A 22,697-nucleotide genomic window follows, 5' to 3' on the forward strand; every position below is an offset into this window, starting at 1 on the left:
GTGCCATAGTGCACCTATGGATGCAGTCGGAGAGCAGTCTGAAGTAGTCAGTCCCCTTTACCATGGCCTCTGAAGAACCTACGTGGACCATGAGGCCTTCATGCAAAGGAAGGCCTTCTACTTCCTTGAGCCAGCTTGCTGGGCCAGTTCTTCCTCCCAAGTTTGAGACCTTGGTAGAATGTGTGTCTTAGCATTTCTGTATCTTCATGGAACTGCTTTGACTAGGAAAAAAAACCTGTCCATCTCTGAGATTGCTTTTGAGGTTTTCATTTGGAGTCATTTTTTTTTTGAGCATCAACAATTAACCTCAATTTTATAATTATTATCGACTAAAATGTTTTGAGCACTTACAAAGGACACTGCATTAACATTGTCTCAGTTATCAGCAATAAGATTCTAAGTTCAACTATTCCACTTCTAGTCGTTCTTATATGGTTTTATTTCAGGGACAAATATCTGGGCTTTTATTGATCTATCGCTGCTTTCTGATTCTGTGGAATGACATTGTTTTCACTGTTCTTTCCATCTCATAACCACTGCACTTCAGTTTTGCAGTTTTAACTCCATATTGTTCTTCAGGGTTACTATGAGAAAAACTAGAAAAGTATGACAACCAAGTCAGATACTACAATATTTGTTTTTTTTGAGACAGGGTTTCTCTGTATAGCCCTGGCTGTGCTGGAACTCACTCTGTAGACCAGGCTAGCCTGGAACTCAGAAATCCACCTGCCTCTGCCTCCCCAATGCTGGGATTAAAGGCATGCGCCACCACGCCTGGCCCAGATACTACAATCTTATTACCTAGGCAGGTCATAAGTCTCCGATAGTTATAAAAAGGGATATAAGCTATTTCTCCAGTGTGGACTCATTCTTCTACTAAAAACATAGTTGTTACGCACCTTCTCTGTGATGAACATGGTAAACAACAGACAGAGAGATGTAGCAGCGTTCTAAATAAGCAACGTTCTAGCTCACAGGACTTACATTCAAATGAGCTTAGGGAACCAGAGATGGAAGGCACTGAGTGCTTAGTGCTGAAAAGTGAGGTACTGAACAAGGACTGAAGACATCCATAGGTGACAAGGAAGAAGGAGCCAGCCAGCTGTGTGAAGGGCTAACAGCATGCCACATAAGGGACCCTTGGTGTGTGGACACACAGAGAATGTGTTGGGGACAGCTAAAAGAGCAAGTGAGAGTAGCCCAGCCAGGCTAGTGTTAGTGATCATGACTGCAAAGGATGTGTGGATGGCTTTTGCTGGAGTGATGGAACTAATAATTAGAAAATCAGAATCAAGCCGGGCGTGGTGGCGCACGCCTTTAATCCCAGCACTTGGGAGGCAGAGGCAGGCAGATTTCTGAGTTCGAGCCCAGCCTGGTCTACAAAGTGAGTTCCAGGACAGCCAGGGCTATGTAGAGAAACCCTGTCTCGGAAAACCAAAAAAAAAAAAAAAAAAAAAAAGAAAAAATGAAAATCAGAATCAGCTAGAAAGTCTAGTGAGAAAGACTCCAGCATAGAACAAGTAGCACGGGAGAAGAAGTGGGATGTGAGGGTGCCTGTCCTAAATTGGGGTCCGCTTTCTTTGTTGTATCCGATTCACTGTTAAAGTACACAAACACTGAGGCTGAAAACAAGAATCAACCCTCAGAGTAGTTCCAAATTCCACAAACGCAGGCTGTGGGTTTATATACATTGCGTTCTATAATTAAAGACAATGGGGTTTCGTGTGTAGGTGTCACTGCATGTGGAGTGCCTGTTCCACTGCCCCTGATAAAAGCTATCTTGTGCTTTGCGATCCTAGACAGCGCCATAGGTTTGTATGTATCTTGATGTATCTATCTCCCGATTGTAACAGCCTTAAGTGATTCTATCTCTTTCTCTTGGAATTGTCCGTGCTTCAGAGTGTTGCATTGTTGCTTTTTCCGAAACATTTCCTCAGTTCACAAACATCCTTAAACAGATCTCCCAACTAAGCCAAGCTTAACCACAATTAGGTTATATTATTCCACTATTAGTCTTTAGGACAACTACTTCCCACTGGGTTTTTATTATGAAGACATATTGAAGACCTCCTTGGTGGGCAAATGATATTTTGGGGCAATAGCCACAGTTCACCACCACGGAAGAGGGACAGCCATGTAAAAATCGCAAGCACCAAGTGTACACACAAACACACACACACACACACACACACTGAATACATGAATTACTTTAAGAACCAAGTTCAGCTAGGCCCCTCACCCACATATGACTGACTCACGGAAGAAAGCACTGGAGACCCTCCTTCCTTCCTTCTACCTAGGGGTCATAGATGTTTCTTACTATCGATGAGGTAACAAAGTGTCACAGTTTGGTGCTTGACCCACAGGTATTGGATAGATGACTGGTTTTCTCAGCAGTGAGTATAGAGCAGTTACATGTTGTATACAGGAGTAAATTATATCCCAGCATGGTAAAACAACCACAGGGTCTGCACACCATAACTTCTACGGCACAAACCCACTACTCAGCACACTTATCAGACTTCTGCAAGAAGAAAGGTTTCAGGCGCTGGCCAAGGTTGACTTTTGCTGATTTCCCCCGTAAGCTGAGACATAGAAGCCATCTCCCTCTGGTCGCCTTCCGGTCCTGCAGAGGGAACTCTCCCTCACTTCCCATCCCCAAGAATTCCCCTGCTCCCAGTTTCTAGGGGTTGGCCCATTCTGAGCTCCATAGAGTACGCTCTGCCTGCCCCCCGCCCCCTCGCCGGAGCCCCGCCCAGTATGAGGATGTCCCCGGTGCCCCGGCTCTCCCAGCCGGGACCTGTCCCCTTCTGGAGAACGGAATTCTCGGTCTTTGGACCCAGCTGCGAGGGGGCGGAGCTTAGCACCCTGGGCGGAGCGGGCGGGACTCGGTGGTGGGCGGGGTCTGCTGTCGTGGGGCGGGGCGGCCGCGCCGGGACTAACCGGCGAGCGTGTGCCCGACCCCCACTCACTCCCGCGCGCGTGCCCGCCCGCCCCCTCAGGGGCTGCGGGACAAGTTTGACTCCTGGCCTGGCGTCGCCTGACGGAGAGGAGTGGCTCGGCCCGGGAGGGCCGCTGCGCGGGGCGACGCTGTGGGGAAGGGGCTGGGGGCGCGCGCGGGGCCGAGCATCCCTCCGCTGGGCGCGCCCACCCGCGCCCCGCGCAGCCTCCCCGCCCGCCGCCCCGCGCCACGGTGACCCCGGGCCTCCCTCCTGACCCCCCGCGGTAAGTGCGACTTCCTCCTCGGCGCGGTGGGCTAAGGCCAGCTCCCAACATACATGCGACCCTTCCGGGTCCGAGGACTCGCTGGCCAGGGTGACTTGCCCACCTTAGGAGCCGGCCCGGGCTGGGGGCTTTTGAGCTGCAACCGGGACTCGAACCCGGTTTCCCCCTCACCCCCACCCCCTTCCCCGGAACGCGGCCCTGCCGCCCTGGAGTTGCCCAAAGTTCTCCACGCGGCACTGAGATGGCCCGGCGGGTGGAGCGAGTGCTGCTCTCCAGAATTGTTCCCAAGAATAAAACATACACGCTGGAAACTATTTCGGATCCCCTACAACATACACACCTTGTTAACGTTTTTAAGTAATGGCCTTAACCTCAAAAATAGAGAATATGATTGTAGTTTCCTGGGTTTGGTTTTGACTGGTCACAACTTTGGCATTTAGACAGTTGCTTCAGTGCGTGTTCCGCAATTAGAAGCTGCTGGGGGAACTTGGCTGTCAGAGACTCTACATGGTTGCCATTATGACTATCTCATCTGAGTTTTGAGACTTTTACTAAAAGGGATATACAGAGTGTATCCCCACTCCCCTTCCACCGTCATGAGAGGTCAATTTCTTCTGCATGGCTCAGGAATTATGCGCTGGCAGATGCCCTCCAACTTTGTTTTGAAAATGGAACTGCTATACTATGTATCTGCCAGTTTTACCGATGCACAATAAATGTTAATTCTCCTTTCTGTTAGGAAGGAGTGTAATAAATCTTCCTGTTAATAAACAGTTTAATAAGGCTTTTTATTATTAATTAGATCGCTGTTGGGGCGGGGGGACGGGACTCACAACTTTTTTTTTCCTCTTACTTTCAGCATTTACAGGTTTAACTACCTGTAATGAATGTTTATGTTCCATATGGGGATTTATGTAAAACACTTTTAGGTAAAGGCGAAGACACTAATATTTTTGTGACAAGGACAGAGAAGTAGATACAAAGTTGTAGGAAAAAGAAGACGAACATAGATACTCACAGAGAGTATGTATATCCAGATATTTGAAGCAGTTTTGGGTCGATGTGTACAATATAGTTAAACAAACTAGATGAGAATATTGAGATTGAGGAGAAAGCCAGGCTGGGAGGGAATAGACAATGCTTGCCCTCGGGTCCTGTGCTACACGTGAGGCTTGGTTTGGGTTTTGAACGTCCTTAGAGCCAGGAAAGAAACACAGTAAGCTACCACATGTTTATGATTCCACAGTTTAAAAAGTCAGTTCTTCTGCATAAGCAAGGCATTTTCTAGTAATGAGGCCTGACAGAAACAGCTTTTTATGGGCCCTGAGAAAAGGAAGAGAGATGGTGACATTAAGCTGACATTTTTAAAAGATTCCCAACAGAAAATCATAAATTTTTTCGGGCTCGCACACGCGTGCACAAGCGTGTATGCACACAGACACCCACCCACCCAAAAAGTGTTCTTAACACAGGGCATGTTGAAATTAGAAGTATATGTTCTGTGAATTCCTGGTTGTGATGATCTGAACTAGTATTTCCCAAGCTGTGCTCGGTGGCGAGGGACTTACTTGTCTGCTCTACACAAGGTTCTCTTTGTCCCAGCTCCAAGACAAGGGGAGATGGGAAAAGATTCTGAGCTCAGATGAACTCGAGATATCTGGATTTAGATAGATGCTTTATTTTTCCCCAGAGTTTCTTGAAAGTTTTTTTTTTTTTTTAACCATACTGCTGTAAAATTGATTGATGGAAGAATACATGTTGTGACCGATTCCAAATGTAATAAAGCAGTCCTTTATGGATATTTTCTTACAGCTTGAGAACCGATAAGAACTGGAGAGCAAAGTGTTTGAAGTTAGTGAATTTGGTAAGGGCCAAAATGAAGCTAATCCAGAAGTCAGGGTTTTAACACTGTATACATCAAAGGAAGAGGCTATACACATACTCCGTTAGATGTTCAGCAAGTTGCCTCTTGGACCACATGACCTATAGGCCTTTCCATTCATGCTTCAGAATGTTTACTCTTTGAGAACTAGAATTAGGTTTAGGCAAGTAAAAATCCTTGAATTACTAGTGAATATAAATATGTGATTTGCATGCTATCTTATCACAAACATTATTTGTACTATTAGTTTCCTGTATAACCCTACATTCTGTAGCTATCAAAGATCTCAGAAAACATGCCACAAGTAGAAAGAGCAAAAGAGCTAGATGTGGTGGTCCAGGCCTTTCATCCTAGCATTCTGGAGACAGAGGTATCCAGATTTCTATAAGTTCAAGACCAGCCTGGCCTAAATAGCAAGTTTCAGACCATCCAAGGTAACATAGTGAGATTTGAGACCCTGTCTCAAAACAAAACAAAAAGGAGAGAGAGATCTGGAACAAAACAATAACAGCAACAAATCCAAAAACTATAATTGAACTTATTAGTGTTTGGGGCTATTTCCAGCAAGTTTATGAGCCTTTTGGATCTATATTCTAGTTTATAAGACTAGTGTGGTTATAGCAAACAGTTCATTCGTGGGATATATGCTGAGAATTTACTGGTAGTAAAACAGCCTGAAGGATGCAAATGAGAACAGGAGGCAAGAGTTTGGATTGCCAAGACTCACATCTTATCCAGATAGTCTTCCATCCTAGGTTTCAGAAGTCAGGCAGTGAGGGCTGAGAGGATGAGGAATTGGTTTGAAATTTTATCTGGAGCTGACCTAAGGGAGTACAATACTCCTATACAAACATTTTTTGGTGGGGGCGGGGAGGGGCACCTGTATACAAAATGTTACCGTTCTGAAAAATTGAGAGCCAATGCTATTTATTCTCTTCACCCTGTTTGTGAAAAAAAGATGTTTGCTGAGTATCAAACAGAATAGGTTAGGCTGTGGTCACAGAAGATCCTCACGTCCTAGTGGCTTAAGTCAGCAAAGGTTTATCTCTGTCCTACTGTATGTCTGGTGAGGGTCAGCATGCGAGCTCTGTTTCAGGGGGTCACTTGACCCCAGGCTGTTAGGCTGCATCTCAGCACATTCTTCCACACTTGGGAGGAGAGAGGAAAGGATGTGCTGGGTAATAACAGCACAGTGGCTCTTCAAGGCTCCCATTGGAAGTGACCACATAACTCATAGCTATACCTAACTTCAAAGAAGTAGGGAAATGCTACCTTACCCTGCTCCAGAAGGAAGAGACCTGGCACGGTCTGTGAACAGTCTTAATGACCACTCTACTGAGCAGACTTCATAACCCTGAGAGTCAACACAGGATCTGAATAAGCTGGACCCACCATGGTTTTCAGTCTTCTATTTTAAAAACTGGAAAACAGCATTTCTGTGTGAGTGTGCGTGTTTAGACAGAATTGTGGTAATGAGGATTATAAAGAACATCTTAATTTGAAATGAAATGCTATTGAAAAACCCCACAATTAGATGTACTATTTTGATCAAGTGAGTTTCATTTTGAATTGTATGTCCATTCAATAAACATTTGTTAAATGTGTATAAGGCACTGTTAGGTCTTCTGAAAATAAAATAGTGAATGAGAGATTCTAATGCCAAAAGAAAATTGCTATAATTTGAGTTCTCTCCTTCTTTTTAAGGCGGCATTAACAAATTTTGGAGTGTAACACACACACACACACACACACACACACACACACACACACACAAACACTGTATTCCTCTTTCTTTGTTTTGCTCTTAAGGTTCATTTCCTAACAAGTTATATAAAATTACTTGAACTAGTCTAAGCAACCAGAATGTTTTGTTAGCAGTAATGTAGCTTTGTGTTGATGTCAGAGACCAGAAACCCAGTTGGGCCTCAAGGCCCTTGGCATCGCTGATAGTAAAGAGCAGGGCTGCTTTCTCTGTGTGGTTTCTTTCCAGCTTCTCTCTGCATGTTCATGCCATTGCTCTGATTCTCTATTGACTAGCCTTTCTCTGTTTTGCTCTTACAAGGGCGCTTTAATCTAAGAGTTCACAGGGTTGAAGCTAGAACTTTGGCAGTTTATCCAAGCCTAGCATTTTGTCAATGCACCGTGGAGGTTGGCCTTCTCAGTGGTTCCTGACTGTGGGTCACCAGCGTTTGGGGATGGAATGACCCTTCCTCAGGAGTCACCCAATACCATCTGCATATTGTATATTTACGCTATGATTAATGACAGTAGCAAAATCACAGTTCTGAAGTAGCAGCGAAAATAATTTTATGATTGGGGTCACTGAAACACGAGGAACTGTATTGAAGGGTCACAGCCTTAGGAAGGTTGAGAACCACTTAAAGCTTAAGTGCTCTCACTGTCAGAATTTGGAAATAATGGAGTTGACTCTAAAACAACAACAAAGTCACTGGCAACTTTGTAGATAAGAAGGAGGCCCTGTTCTAGTAGCGTCTGAGAAGTCTGAGATTAAAGAAGTCTGAGACGCCACTTAAAAAAATCTGTGTGATTAGTGTACTGGCTGGTTCTGTGTGTCAAGTTGACACAAGCTGGCGTTATCACAGAGAAAGGAGCCTCCCTTGAGGAAATGCCTCCATGAGATCCTTCTGTAAGGCATTTCCTCAACTAGTGATCAAGCAGGGAGGGCCCACTGTGGGTGGTGCTGGTAGTCCTGGGTTCTATAAGAAAGCAAGCTGAGCAAGCCAGGGGAAGCAAGCCAGTAAGTAGCATTCCTCCATGGCCTCTGCATCAGCTCCTGCTTCCTGGCCTGCTTGAGTTCCTGTCCTGACTTCCTTGGTGATGAACAGCAATGTGGAAAGTGTAAGCTGAATAAACCCTTTCCTCCCCAACTTGCTTTTTGGTCATGCTGTTTGTGCAGGAATAGAAACCCTGACTGAGACAGTTAGCATCAGTGTGCAGGTTGTCCTAGGACAGATGGATTATGATAATCAGGATGAGAAGGGAATCTTGGAGTTGATTTGTAGCTAGTGTATGCACTCTCCACACACAGGCAAATGCCTTTTTTTTTTAAAAAAAAAATCCTTTCATTCATTTCTTCCTCTCCTAAGATATAGGTGACTGAATTGTCTGCCTCTTACCTTCATGTCCTTCAGTCCTTACTCGAGACTCCCTGGCTTCACCTCAAAGCTATTACTGCAGAGAGAAAGTCCATGCTACTAGTCCAGCAGTTCCCTACCAAACAGACTGCTCTCCAGGACAGCTTCTACGTGGACATTTTAGACTTTAACATCCTGTTGTTACATTTCTTCACCGACTTCATTTTTATTCCCAGCAACTTTGTATTTTCTCTTATCATTGTGCGCTCCTCTTCTGTAGCAATGTCTCTTCCCAGACAAAAGGTATCCATAGCTGCACTTCAGTAGGCAGCTAAGGGGTGGGTGTATACGATATCTGGAAGAGCAGATTACCAGAAAAACATGAGGGAGGTGAGGAAAAACTGTGTTTGTTTTAGCAACTAGGTATGGTGGTGCATAGGTGCACTTAGAAGGCTGAAGGCAGAAGGATCAAAGCAAGTTTGACGGAGCCAGCCTGAGCCAAGTAGCAAGTTCCAGATCAGCCAGGGCTCACAGCGAGACCTCATCTATATGAACAGGCATAACTAGCTGTGCATGACAGGTAAGACCCATCAGGGGTGAAGGCTAAAGGAGGGTCTTAGGTGCAGACTGCACAGGATCTTGAGTCTCTGAAATGTCCTTACACATTTGTTGCTGTGTAAAAGCAGGATGGGTGTGGACTCATCTAAACAGTGCGGTGCAGGAAACTACCAGAAGCTTCCTTGTTTAGAAGACAGTCCTACAGTGACGGCAGCTTATCAGCAGGCCTGTGTTGGTGTTCCCGATTGGTAGACGTGATCTTCACAGAAGTCCGTACAAGCAGCTTGTACCATCTGAGTAATATCTCAAAAGAGGCTCAACTAGGGGGGCACCAAAGCCACTAGCTTTAAAACTCCATGTTCCCTCAACACATGACGTCTCTTACAGCTCCATAAACTTAGCTTCCAGGATCGTGGAAAGGATATGAATTATCATAAGAGCCCCCCAAAGCTGGGGTTTCTTTATATGAATCCAAATGCAAACTGAGTAACCTGGGAAGTCATCTTTACTAGGAGTAATGTTACCTTGAATGTAGATAATATACCTAATTCTACAGATTGCCATTGCTGGGACACAGAGCTAAGAGACTTAACTTTAAATGTTCAAGGGGAAAGGTTCGCTAACTTAAATGTCCGTAGTGAGTGTATGAGCTCGTTTGGAAGTATTCAATAGTATTTGTTTTCATTGATTTGATCTATGTGCTTAATTATTTTTAGTTATAGATGAAATATGAGATAGATGAATAGAATGTAAGGTATGATGTTGGCAGGGCAGGTGGGACCTCTAAGACATTAAAAACTCTGAATTCCATGCCAAACAATTTGGCTTTTATGACCGAGTAGGAGATTGAAAATGAATAAGAATTTTAGCTATAATGGTGTAGTCAAGAATCGTCCTTTAGAAGGTGTGATTGCCCTGTGAAGACTAGAGAGGAGAGGCTGGAGAAGGGTTACTTCATTTCTTCCTGTTATTTGTGGAAAGAAGGGCTAATCAATTGTGCATCTTACAGGACCTTAAAATTATGGAGTCTCAGCAGTCCTTCAAAGAGGCTAGACCCAGCTTGTCTTTTCTTTTTTCTTTTTTAATTCATTATATTTTCAAATGTTGGCTTTATTTTAGGTAGTTTTAAGTATTTTTGACAGTTTTGTGCATAAATACACTGTATTGTGATTACATTCACTAGCTAGTCCAAGTTATTTCTTGTCACCCCCAGACCCCATTGGAAGTTGAGAAGACCACCCTGAAGAGACTCTTGTATTTTTGAAATAGTGTTTCTCTGTGTCCTGGAACTCACTCTGTAGACCAGGCTGGCCTCAAACTCAGAGAACAACCGGTCTCTGCCTCCCAAGTGCTGGGATTAAAGGCATGCGCCACCAGTACTCAGATGAAGGGCCTCTTAAGAACATTGAGTTTAGCCTAAGATACATTTAACACTGAGAGATTCTAGTCACTGCTGATGTCCATTGATCTGCCATTTCATTCACTCCCTTGTCCAATTGTGCTTTTAGTTGGAACTATAAAACAGCTTTTTGGTGTTTTTTTTTTTTTAATTGCTATTCTTTTAAGTTTCATGTTAGGGCAAGCCAGGGAGTTGTTGAATGACATTGGCTTAGTTAACATTTGTAGTAACGAACTCATTTGTGATTATGAGCATTTGAAGACTAGTTTCTCTCTCTTTCTCCCCCTCTCCCTCCCCCTCGATCCCTCCCCCTCCTCTCCCCCTCTCACTTCCCCTCTCCCCCTCTCCCTCTCCTTCCCCCTCTCCTTCTCTCCCTCCTCTCCCCCTCTTCCTTCCCCTCTCCCCCTCCCTCTCCTTCTCCCCCTCTCCCCCTCTCCCTCCCCCTCTCCCCCCTCCCTCTCCTTCTCCCTCTCCCTTGCCCCTTCTCTCTCCCTCTCCCCCCCCTCCTTTAAAAAAAATGGACTAAGGCTTAGCATGGCAGTGCAAGCTTTTTGTCCTAGCACTTGGGAGGCAAAAGGATCTTGATGAATTCAAGGCCAGCCCGGTCTACAAAGCAAGTCCAGGACAGCCAAGGCTGTCTATAAATTAATAAATGAATGATTGAATAGGTGAAGATCAAACCCAGGGCTTTGTGCTTTCTAGGTGAGGGCTCTGTCAGTTCATCCCTATCCTCACATTCAGGTTCTAACTCACACTCATTCTCTCTGTCTCTCCCTGTGTCATCACATTTGTCTCCCCTCTGTTGTTTAAATTGTTCTTTATTCCCATTTCCTTACCAACTGTATGTTGTTCTAACATAAGCACTTGGAAAACTTGATTGATCCTGCGTCAGCTCAAGTCTGTCTGTGATTTTCCGTTATGTGTTCAGAGACCACAGACAACTTGTGTTGTGTTTGTGCCTGAAGAGTACTGATTGATTCCCTTTTTCATCTCCATTGCTGTAGAGCTTCAAGGGAACAGAAACACTTCTGGATTTGGTTCAGGTCAGTAAAAGACAAAATCACAGTTACTCACGCTGTAGCTTTTTATGACACATAAGACATTTGGGTGTCACAGCACATTTGCCAAATCATGGATCAGGCAAGAAGTTAGCCATGTTTCTCTCCATCTAGGTGGCCTCTCAGCTTCCATCCTTGTGCCCTGCAAATGTGTCTATGTGCAAACTAAGAGAAGCGTGTGCCAAGGAAACCCATTCCGTTTACCAGCTACCCAGGACTCTTCTGATTTCTTCTCCAAATGCTGAAACCTGAACTCAGGGTCTCACATGTGCTAAGCACATGTTCTTAGCGACACCTCCAGCCATAAAAGGCTATTTTTCATCTGCTAGATTGCTTGTCTCACCGTGTGGTTCTGGATCCCTGAAATTCACTCTGTAGACCAGGCTGCCCTCAGACTCACAGAGATCCGCCTGCCTCTGCCTCCAGAGTGCTGGGATTAAAGGAGTGCACAACCACGATTGGCTGACAGACTTGTTCGTCCTCTGAAATAGGATCTCACTCTGTAGTCCTGGCTGATCTGAAATTCATTAGGTGACAAAGCACAGACTGACATGGAACTCATGTCAGTCCTCCTGCCTCAGCCTCCCAACTGCTGGTATTAGAAGCATGAGTCGCCACACTTGCCTTAAAAGGGTATTTTCAAAACCAAATATTTTGTTATAATTAAGCAGTTATTATAGTATCAGCTGTGATTTTTTTTCTAGGCAAGTTTAAAAGGGAGTGGGATACGTAACAGCCAGTTCTGTGAGTTGATCTTTGTTTTCCTACCATACATTAGGACAGACGGATAATGGAAACTAGTCTGATGTATGGGTGAACACTTTGTTTCATAGGCAAACACCAAAAACTGGGAGGAAGACGGTAACAGAAGTTGAGGACTTGTGTTTGGACATTAGTGCCATTTCCTGTTTAATTGCGACTGTGAGGAATTGCATAAGTGTTTTTGTCTAAGAAGTGATACATTCTTCAAGCAGTTGAAAACTAGTCTCTCTCTCCCTCTTTCTCCCTCTTCTTTAAAAACTTGAACTAAGGCCAGGCATGGCAGCACAAGCCTTTAGTCCAGCACTTAGGAGGCAGAAGCAGGCAGATCTTGGTGAATTCAAGACCAGCCTGGTCTACAAAGCAAGGCCAGGGCAGCCAGGGCTACACTGCCTTGTTTACCGGTAGTTTAACCTGATCGCACTGGCAAACAGTTTCAGTTCAGTTTAGTGTCCTCTGCTGCACACAGAGCTTAAACAAGTCAGTCATACTCTGAGTCTGCTCCATCTTTGGCATAGTAGTGTACTGAGAACTTTTAAAAACAGAAACATTATGGGAATAGTTTTCATTTTAATCCCAGGTGCGGGATATGGGGCTGCTTCAGATTGTCCACAGCAGGTGACTATGATTTGCCTCGTGCTCTTCACAGGGCTGCATGCTTTGCCAGCTGCAGATAGTTTCTGTGATTGTGTGATGTTTGGGATTCTGGGGACTTTTCCAAGGGTATATAAGTAGGGCCCAAGAGGTTAGTTGTTGTGGGTTGTGGTTTATTAAATAGTTGTGTACAAAGAGGAAACAAGAAGAAATTAGATGTCCTGAGAACAAAGATCAAACTTGCCTCATGGAACACAGGGAGTGGTCTAATGATAGTGATGCCCCTTTTCCCTCTAGCCATTTTTTTCTCTCCTTTCTGTGTTGGGGGATTGAAAGGGTGGAAGAAAAGGGGCAGAAAAGGCTGGAAGAAGGAAGAGCCCACAGAGTAGCCAAGGACTGATTACACAGTAGGGTTTATAACTACCTGCCCATGGAGTAGCTGTGAGCAGCAAGTGACACTGTTTTCAAAGCAAGTGGCAGCATAATCCACTTGAAATCCAAAGCATGGAACCCTCAACTCACCAGAGCCCAGTCAGCCTCGCTTGAGCAGCTGCATCTGTCAGATAGGGAGGGGACGCCTGTTCTCTAGGTGTTACAACAGGTCATGTCTTACCCACACACATGCACTCTAGGCAACAGGCTTAGGAGACAGTTGTAGTCACACTAAGAAACAAGGGAGTGAGTTGCCCAAAGTGACTGGTTTAGCTATCGACCCAGACTCTGTCTACCATTAAGTGATAATGTCAGAAAATAACAGTCTGAGCTGACTCCCTGCTTCAGCCTACTGACCTCTAGGAAACGTGTGCATGGATCCTGGGGGCCCAGGGATCACCAGGCTCCTGTGGCTGCTCCTGAGTAGATGCACACCCTCCTCCCCTAGCCGCGCAGTTGGGTACACACTTAAGCTGATTGTGTTCATTCACAAGCTCGTCTTTAGTAGCTGCAAAGTTAGAGTAATGGTAACATCAGTAAACATCTAAATTAATGACTGTAAAGAGAATTCCATAAAAAAAATTAAGTTGAGTGCTTTGAGATGTTTCAGTATAAATGAGCTGTTTGAAGTTTGCTGTCAAATTTAATGAAGGCTAGATAATTATAAATGATGAAGAGAAAAGTCATCAAAGCCCCAAGTTGTCCCTGTCAAAGACCATGAACAAGCTGCCTGGTCAAAAGAATAAGGTGCTCAGACGAGAATACAAATGGACTACATCACTAAGTGCATTGTCTCCATTAAAGAAGCATTGAGTTTAATTTATTGTCTGACATGAGATTTTTTTTTTCATAATGACCAGGTTGTTCTGTATTCAGATTCTTTCATAAATGCTTTTAAGTTCTCCATTATACAAACCATAAGTAAAAATCATACATAATAGATCATATGCGGCTTATGCAATAAGACCACTCTCAGTATGAGATGAATATTGAATGCAAGGCATTAGTTCTATACAAAAAGACTAGTGAATGAGTGTGCATTTACACATTCAAATTAAGACAATGTCATTAATGGCACATAAATGTAGCTTTATGATAGCTGACGTTTTCATTTAAAGCATTAGCCATCAGCTTCAGCTGGTAAGGGAGCTTGCCCTCTACTAAGGGCTTCAGATCGACCAGTAGTCTACCACTGACCTCGGCAACTGTCTTAGTTTATTCCTGCATGCCTTGAGTGTCTTTATCCTACTATTCTGCAATTCTTTGTGATGCATTTATTTTTATGTGTATCGGTGTTTTGCCTGCACACATGTGTGTGTACCACACTGAAAGCCTGATGCCTAACAAGGTCAGAAGAAGGCATTGGGTCACTGGAACTGGAGTTACAGACAGAGGTAGTGAGCCATTGTGAACTGAACCCAAGTCCTCTGGAAGAGCATTGCGTGCTCTGAACCACTGAGCCATTTCTCCATCCCTTGTATTGCAACTTTTAAATTAAATACCAGCTCCTGAATTATAGATGCTTTGAAAGCTATAATCCTTTCTGTCATCGTCATAGGAAACGTATTAAATAAGCAATTTTGGTAATTGAGCAACTATTATGGGATATGACAGCATCATATGGCATGATGGCATAATTTAGTTTTAAGGTTAAAGTTTCTTTCACTTCCATTTCCACCCTAACCTTATAGTTATGTGTTACAGTGCTTTTATTTGGGTAAATCCCTTGTTAGATGGGCCTAACCATGAAGCCACACTTTGTTTTTCAGTCTCTCTCAGGGCTCTTAACTGCTGAGCTTTTGATGTGCCAGGGAGCTTATAAAACCAAATCCCTTAGAACTAAAAGTTCATATTTATTTTATTTTTTTATTTACTGATTAAATGAGAAATATCCCCCAATTATTTTTAACAGGGGTGATTTATCACTGTAATATTAATCTTAATTTGGGGTTTCAAAGGTATCTGGACACAGGCCTGTAATTCCAGCACACGAGAGGAAGAAGGAGGACAGTTGTGAGTTTAGGGCCTCCTTAGGCTACACAGAAAGTTGAAGGGCACTTTCACTTTCATGGTAAGGTGTTTTGTCAAAAACCAAGGGCTGGGGATGCAGACCATTAGCAGAGGATTTGCCTGGTGTGTGCAAGGCCCTGGGTTCAATCCCAGCCCTGCAGCAAAACAAAAAGCACATAATGAAGCTTTTATTTCTTAAATCAGTTAATCTTTAAAGATAAGCTGGTTCTACTATAGATCCCTATCATATGTATCCATTTGGCTGTTGTATTAGTTTCTGTTCTTTGCTGTGATAGAATACCATGACAAATCTTTCTGGGCTTATGGTTCCAGAGGAATAGGAATTTATCATGGCAGGGAGGTGTGGCACCAATCGGCAGGCAGGAACTGAAAGCTGGGAACTCACATCTTGGACCACAGGCAGGAAGCAGAGGAAGTGAACTGGAAATGATGCAGGCCTTTTAATCTAAAGCTCGAGTCCAGTGATGTGCTTCCTCCAGCAAGATTGTGCCACATAAACATCCCCAAACAGTTCCTCCATCTGCTGATGGAACCAAGTGAACAGGAGGTAGCAACCACTTTAGACTTGCACATTTGTGCATTCGAGGATGGGAGAGAAACCCAACCAAAACTCAGGGGCTTCCACCTCTGTCAAATTTCTAGAAGGCCAGTGCTGTGAGGTATGCAGAGATGTTCCTTCTAAGGTGAAAGATAAGTCGTTAAACTTGGCCCCTCCCACCACCAAGAAAGCAGCACAGTGTTTAGTGGGTCTCTCTGGATTCTGGAGGCAGCACACACTAAGTGCCTCAGAAAGCTGCTAGCCATGGATGGTGCCTGGAACAGGAAAAGACTCTTCAGCAGGCCCAGGCTGTTGTACAGACTGCTCCATCCAAGAGACCTACTGGTACCTGCCATGTCACAGGCAGATAGGAATGCTGTTCAGAGTCACTGGCAAGCCCCATAGGTGAATCAAAACAGAGACCCTTGGGATTTTGGAGCAAAGCTTTATCACCGTCTGCTGAAGGGAACCATTTGAGGATCAGCTCTTAGCCAGCTATTGAGCTGTAGAAACAGCATTCGACAATGAGACCTAAGCTGTCCACCATGAGCTAGGGTATTATCTGACCCACCAAGCCATAAAGTAGGGTGTGCTCAGCAACAACCCATTACCAAATGGAAGTGATATACATGATAGGGCCAAGGTGGGTTCTGAGGGCACCAACAAGCTACATGAAGAAGCTTCCTAAATGTCTCTTCTACTCCTGATGCAATGCATCTGCTCCCAAGAATGCACCATGGCCTCATGGGATGTGCCCTACCGTGATTAACTAAGGAAGAGAAGACTAGGGCCCGGCTGGCTCTGTACAATGTGCAGGCACCAATCAGAAGGTTAAACATGGGCTCAACAACATGGGCTTCTGCTCAACGAAGCTGACTTGGCTCTAGCTGCTCTTGAGTACCAGATATACCAGCAGCAGAGGCCAACACAGAGCCCCTATGTCACCATTCCCCAGGATGACCAACCTGCAACCAACTGGCAAGGTTTCTACATTGAACAACTTTTGTGGGAAGGGCAATGTTTAGTCCTTCCTGGAATAGATGCTTATTCTTGTTATGGCTTTGCCTTTCCTGCATGTACTGCCTCTGCCCAAACCACCATCTATGGACTTAGAGAATGCTTTATCCGCTATCCTAGCATTCCACATAGCATCACTTCTGACCACAGCCAGAGAAGTGTGACATTAGGGCCATGCTCATGGAATCCCCTGGTCTTACTGTGTTCCCTAACACCCTAAAAAAGTTGCCTTGGTAGAATGGCAGAATGACCTTCTAATGACTCACTTACAGGGGCAATAAGGTGGCAGCAACCTGGCATGAAGCATGGTTCTCCAAAAGATAGTATATGTTCTGAATCAGTGTGTGATATATGGTACAGTTTCTCTCATGGCCAGGATTCATAGGTCCTGGGACCAAGGCATGGGAATAAGGATGGGTCCGCTCACTATCATCCCTAGTGACTACTGGGAAAATTTTGTTTCCTGTTCCGGTGACCTTAACTTCTGCTGGCCTAGACGTTTTGGTTCCAGACAGGTGAGCACTTCTTCCAGAAGGTAAAACAAACATTCCATTGCACAGGAAACTAACACCCCCCCCCCCACCGCCACTTCTGAGCTTCTGATGCTGGAAGCCAACAGGCTAAGAAAGGAGTAAGCAGTGTTAGGGGAGGTGACTGAAGCAAGGAAGATGTGTCTGAAGTACAGGAGATCCTTTAGGGTGTCTGTTGTGCTACCATGTCCTGTGATTAAAGTCAGTGGGAAACTACCACGTAATGCATGCAGAACAGCAAAGGGATCCTTCCAGAATGAAGGCATTGTTCTATTCTCCAGAGAAGGAGCCAAGACCTGCTGAGGTGAAGGGTGGAGGAAGCGAAGAGCAGGCAGTAGAGGAAGGTAGTTATAAATACCAGCTAAGGCCAGCAGAAATAAGCTATAACTGACATGAGACTGTTTGTTCTATGTTTTGTTAAAAACACATTTGTGAATATATGCATACATTAAGACAATATTTGTGTTTTCCTTTATTTCTTTTTTCCCCTCTATTTATTGTATAATGTAACATCAATAGAGAAAATATCAGTGGTTAAATGTTTTAAGTCTATATTATCATATTTAAGAGGGTTTTGTTGTTGTCGTTTAGAGACAGGTTCTCACTATGTAGCCCTGGCTGTCCTGGAACTCACAGAGACCTGTCGGTCTGTTTCCTGAGTGCTGGAGTTGAAGGTGTGTCACTATGGCTGACTGCCATATTTAAGTTTTGAGAGACTGAAAGACTAAGCATTCTTCAAGGGGCTTTGCTACCTGTTCTAAAGCACATGCTGCCTCTGCCGTTGTTCATGGGATGAATCATCATGTCATGCTAGGCAAAGTATGTCCTGTTACTGTTTTCATTGGAAATTTATCATCATGGCATAAGATGTGATTTGTGTCAACTTGGCAAGTGGTAGACTTGTGATAGCTAGTCTTAGTTGTCAACTTGCCTATATATGGAATCAACTAAAAGGCAGGCTTCTGAGCGCAGCTGTGAAAGATTTTCTTGATCAGATTTTCTGAAGCCAGAAGAGCAGCCTAGATAAATGGACATAGGAGAAAGTCCGTTTGCTTTGGGAGTATTTGCCCTCACTTTTGCTGCCAAGTCTTTCTGTCCCTTTGCTCTGGTATTTCTTCACTGGTATTAGAGCCTATTTCTGGATTCCAGCATAGCCTGAAGACCAGCAGCTCTCCCGCACTCCAGCACCAGACAGACTACTGAGACATCTAACCTTGTAGACTGCATAAATCCCAGGTTCCCAGTCTTTCCAGATCACATTCTGCAAACTTTTCTAATGAATTCCCTTTAATATGTGTATATTCATCCTATCAGTTCTGATTCTTTAGAGAACCCTGGCTGATGCAGTTGCTACATTTATAATTAAAATAAGCAACACTTGGTCGTTCCAAATCTGCCTCCCAGTTTCCTTGTCTTCGGCATCCTTTTTCCCAACCATGCAGGCCTGAAAATACTGTTTTTTTTTTTTTAACTTCCTCTTGATTAGCCACAAACATCTTAAGCCAGTCTCTATAATACTATGTTTTTAACATTCATCTCCCTTTCAAATCTTGTTGTTTGCTTCCGAGTTTAAACTGCTTCTCACATTGTCATGGTCTGTTTTCTCTGCTCACTGCATCTTCCCTCTGAAAACCATTTTCACCATTCTCAAAATCATCTTGAGGTCTGTCTCTAAATCATCTCCTTAGATCCTAGTCCTTACCCAGCTGCAGGACCCATTCTTTGATTAGTCAGTATTCAGTAAGCCATTCATGTGAGATCACCTTCCGCTTGACTTTTTCCCATTTATTTATTTGCTTACTTATTAATTCACTTTATATCCCAACTGCAGCTCCCCCATCTCTTCTCCCCTTCATCTCTGCGAAGGGGGTGCCCCCCATCAACCCACCATGGCACCTCAAGTCACTGCAGGTCTAGGCACATCTTTTCCCACTGAGGCCAGACACGACAGCCCAGTTAGAGGAACAAGATCTGAATGTATTTTGTCAAATTAAACATCAGACTTTTTATACAGAAAACAATAAAAAAGTTGGGTGACATACTTGCAAGGTACAAAGAAGTTACTAGATTTTTTACATACAACAGAAAAATACAAACACAAAAGGTCTAACAGGAACCACCTGGGATAGAATTTATTGTTAACAACTGGGATCAACAAGGGCTCTACCTAAGATTTACTTAATCTTAAAAGCCAGGGTCAAGGGCTTCGTGCCCTTGCCATAGTTCCTATTTTAGTCTATTGTATAGTCCACCTTCCCCCTAGGCCATTGTAAATACGTGTGTGTGTGTGTGTGTGTGTGTGTGTATGGGTGTAACTTAACTATAGTCTTAGAAGCCAGGTGTGAAGTCTTTACTCTCCTAGGACAAGGACTTTCACACCCAAGTCATGGTTCTATGGTCAAAAACGTCATTCTTTCTTAGTGATGGTAAATTCCTGTAAAAAACAGTGACCTAACTTTTACTCAAAGTGATAGTATAATACCAGGGGCAATACTAAATTCCAAGCCCAAGGTCTTACTCAAAGACCTTCTAAGACTGTTAAAACACTGGCTTTAACTATGTCAAAATTCAATCTTAAAAGGCACTTATAATAGGGTAATACTAAAAGAGAGCACGTAGATCCATACACTAAACTAACTCGAAAATAAAAAATTAATGTATAGGTTAGAAAAAACGCCAGACACCAAGAACAAGTTTCTGTGAAACTCTTTTGCCTCATGAGTAGCTTTCAAGCCTTAGCCTGTCACGCTAACTCAACTAGAGAGCGTGTAACAAAGATCCACAGGCAGGCAACAGAGTCAGGGTCAGTCGCTGTTCAGTTGTTGGGGAACCCACATGAAGACGAAGCTACACATCTGCTACATATGTATAGGGGGCCTAGGCCCATCATGCTCTTTGATTGATGGTTCAATCTCTGGGAGCTCCCAAGGAATCAGGTTAGTTGACTGTTTGTCTTGAGATTTTTATTATAATGATTTACTGTGTAAGCTAGAGACCAGATATTAGTGATTTAAATGATTGGCTCAAACCAGAGCTAAAAACAAGACAACAAAGATGGGAAAATAACACAGAAACTCTATTCCACATCTAAGGCCTGGGCATGGAAGACCCCAGATGCAGAGCTCCAAATGCCACCCCTCCAAGTGTGGTCACCGCACTCTGTCTTAATGACATGTTCTTGCTTTCATTGTAATACTGGGTAGAGACAGAAAGTCACAGTCTGACTGTTGAACAGATTTAAAGCAGCTGTTTCAGACAGGTCCTTAATTACTTTTTGAAAAATGTATTCATAATAGACTCATTATCTGTTTTAAACAATATACCAATGTCGGTATCTCAAGTTTAACTTGCAGGAAAGCAAAGCTATTGAAGTAAAAAGAGGTACAAAGTTTAATCCGTTTGATGAAGGTGTAATACCTCAAGAATGAAATAGGAAAAAAGATGTTTGTATAACGTCATGCTGTGACTTCCCCCACAAGTTGAAAGTCTTTAAAAGATTTTGTCATCAAAGGTAAATGTTTCTCTCATATTTTTAAAATAATAGGTTGTTGATTTACCTTAGAGTTGAAATATGCAGCTTAGACACATGCTTCTGTTGTGTTTGCTGGGTTCATTCACTGGAGATCTGTTTATCGGCAGGATTCCTTGCCACGTGCTTGGGCCATAGTGATGAATCCAGACAAAAAGTTCTACTGGGAGTTACCTTATAGACTATAAACAAAGAGCAATGCCAGGCAGTAGTGAGCACCTTGGACGAAATAGGAAAGTTGGGGGGTGGGGCTTAAGGGATTGAAATTACGCACATAGATTAATTAGTGAAGCCCATTCTGATCATTCAACACTAAGGTGTATCAGGGAAAGTCCTTGTGATTGAACCTAGTGTCTTCTATATGCCCAGCCAGTGATCAACTCCTGAGCCCTTCCTCCAGCCTAGTGAGTGCTTCTCTCCAGACCTGGATGTTTGGTCGAAACAGTCTTATGTTGTGGAGTAAAAGCCGATGGGTCAGAAACAAAAGTATTATTCACAGAAATGCTTGCCAGCTGGGTGTAATGGTGCACACCTTTAATCCCAGCACTAAGGGGGACATGGAGCTCAGGGGGTTAGAAGCCAGCCTGGTCTACATACTGAGTTCCTCGTCATCGAGGGCTACATAGTGAGACCCTGTCTCATGAACAAACAAATGCTGATTTTTCATGGCCTAGTAACAGTAGTGCTCAGCCTATCATAAAGGGAATATGAGAGATGTAATAGCTTCCACAAAGAGGGGAGATGAGTTAAGATGGGAAGAATACAGAGGAAGAGACCTTAAACATCCATTTTGATATCTGAAAAATAAATTAAAATGAAAAGCCACTCACCGTTACTCATAATCAAATGTAATGTAAAAACAAAACTCTATATATCCCACAAAAAAAGACCAAGAGTAAAAGGCCTGATGGACTGGAGATGTGGCTCAGGGGTAACCTGTGTGCAGTGTTCTTTAGAGAACCTGAGTTCAATTCCCAGGACCCATGGCAGGCTTCTTACCAGCACCTTAACTCCAGCTCCAAGGAGTCTGACACCCTCTTCTGTTCTCTGCAGACACTGCACGCACATACATATTCACACAGTTAAAAAAAAAATAAATCTTAAAAAAAAAGACTGATATTGCCAGTGTTGACTGGATAGAAGGAGTTTTCAGGCACTGCTTTAGGTGTGTGAACTGATGGCAAAGGCCAGAGTGGAGCACATGTGTTCCTATAAAGTAATAGCCCCCAGATACCCACATAACTGTGATGATATACAAGAGTGTACATAGCAGCAGTATTGACAAATGTTTAAAACCAGGAACAACTCAATGGTCTTGTCACCAACAGAAGGGATTTTAGTGGCCATACACACGTATGTATGTAACATATATTGCATATGCACATTATATATATAATATGTATGTATATGTATGTGTGTTTGGAATATCATAGTTCATATATTCATCAAGTGGCTCAGACAACTGACTGTTTTTGGAGGCAGTGGGAGAAATTGAACCTTCACATGTGCTAAACTTCCAGCCCTAGTCTATGAATTAATTTTAGGACACTAATGAACAGAAGAATATGTTTTTGAAAAGGAGCCTATGCCAAAGGTTGTGGCTCCCTTTGGGAAGGAGCATGAACTGTTTGTCATTGTCCCTGGACCTTAGTGAAAATTACATGGTTGGTTCCTGTCATGAAAATACGTTGTGCTTTCTACTTGTGATTTAAACTCTTGTTACTCTAGCATGCCCCTAAAGGTACAAAAGCTAGCTGCTGTTCATCCAGAAATTGACTAGAAAAAAATCTAAAACAAGACCAATACCTTCTAAAAATGTATAATATATAGCAAGGCTCTCCTTGATGGTAAAACAAAGACAAATGACCTAGGAAAAAAATAGATGTAGCCAGTTCAGGAATGGTCAGTGGGCCTATAAAAATGTGCTCAAGGCCAGACATCCTCTAGAGCCAAAAGAATTACAGCCTCATTGCCAGTGTCAGGCCTGCGGAAGGAGGTGAGAAGAGGGTAGTTCTTTTCTGTTGAAATGTGGATTTGAGGAAAGTTAAAC

At 43.5% G+C, this 22,697-nt stretch overlaps 1 protein-coding gene across 2 annotated transcripts in view; it reads left to right on the forward strand.

The window, feature by feature from the left end:
- The first annotated feature begins 2,914 nt into the window (after positions 1–2,914).
- The window catches only part of Klhl5 (kelch-like 5), a 60,623-nt gene continuing 40,840 nt past the window's right edge, over positions 2,915–22,697 (forward strand). Inside the window, exon 1 of one of the 2 annotated variants that reach the window (XM_006504134.4) lies at positions 2,915–3,225. The gene's annotated coding sequence lies outside the window, so the exon portion shown is untranslated. The remainder of the gene's footprint in view (positions 3,226–22,697) is intronic. The other variant, NM_001347355.1, reaches the window with a different exon arrangement.

Source organism: Mus musculus, chromosome 5, assembly GCF_000001635.26.
Source record: "Mus musculus strain C57BL/6J chromosome 5, GRCm38.p6 C57BL/6J".
In the NCBI taxonomy this organism is placed as follows: domain Eukaryota; kingdom Metazoa; phylum Chordata; class Mammalia; order Rodentia; family Muridae; genus Mus; species Mus musculus.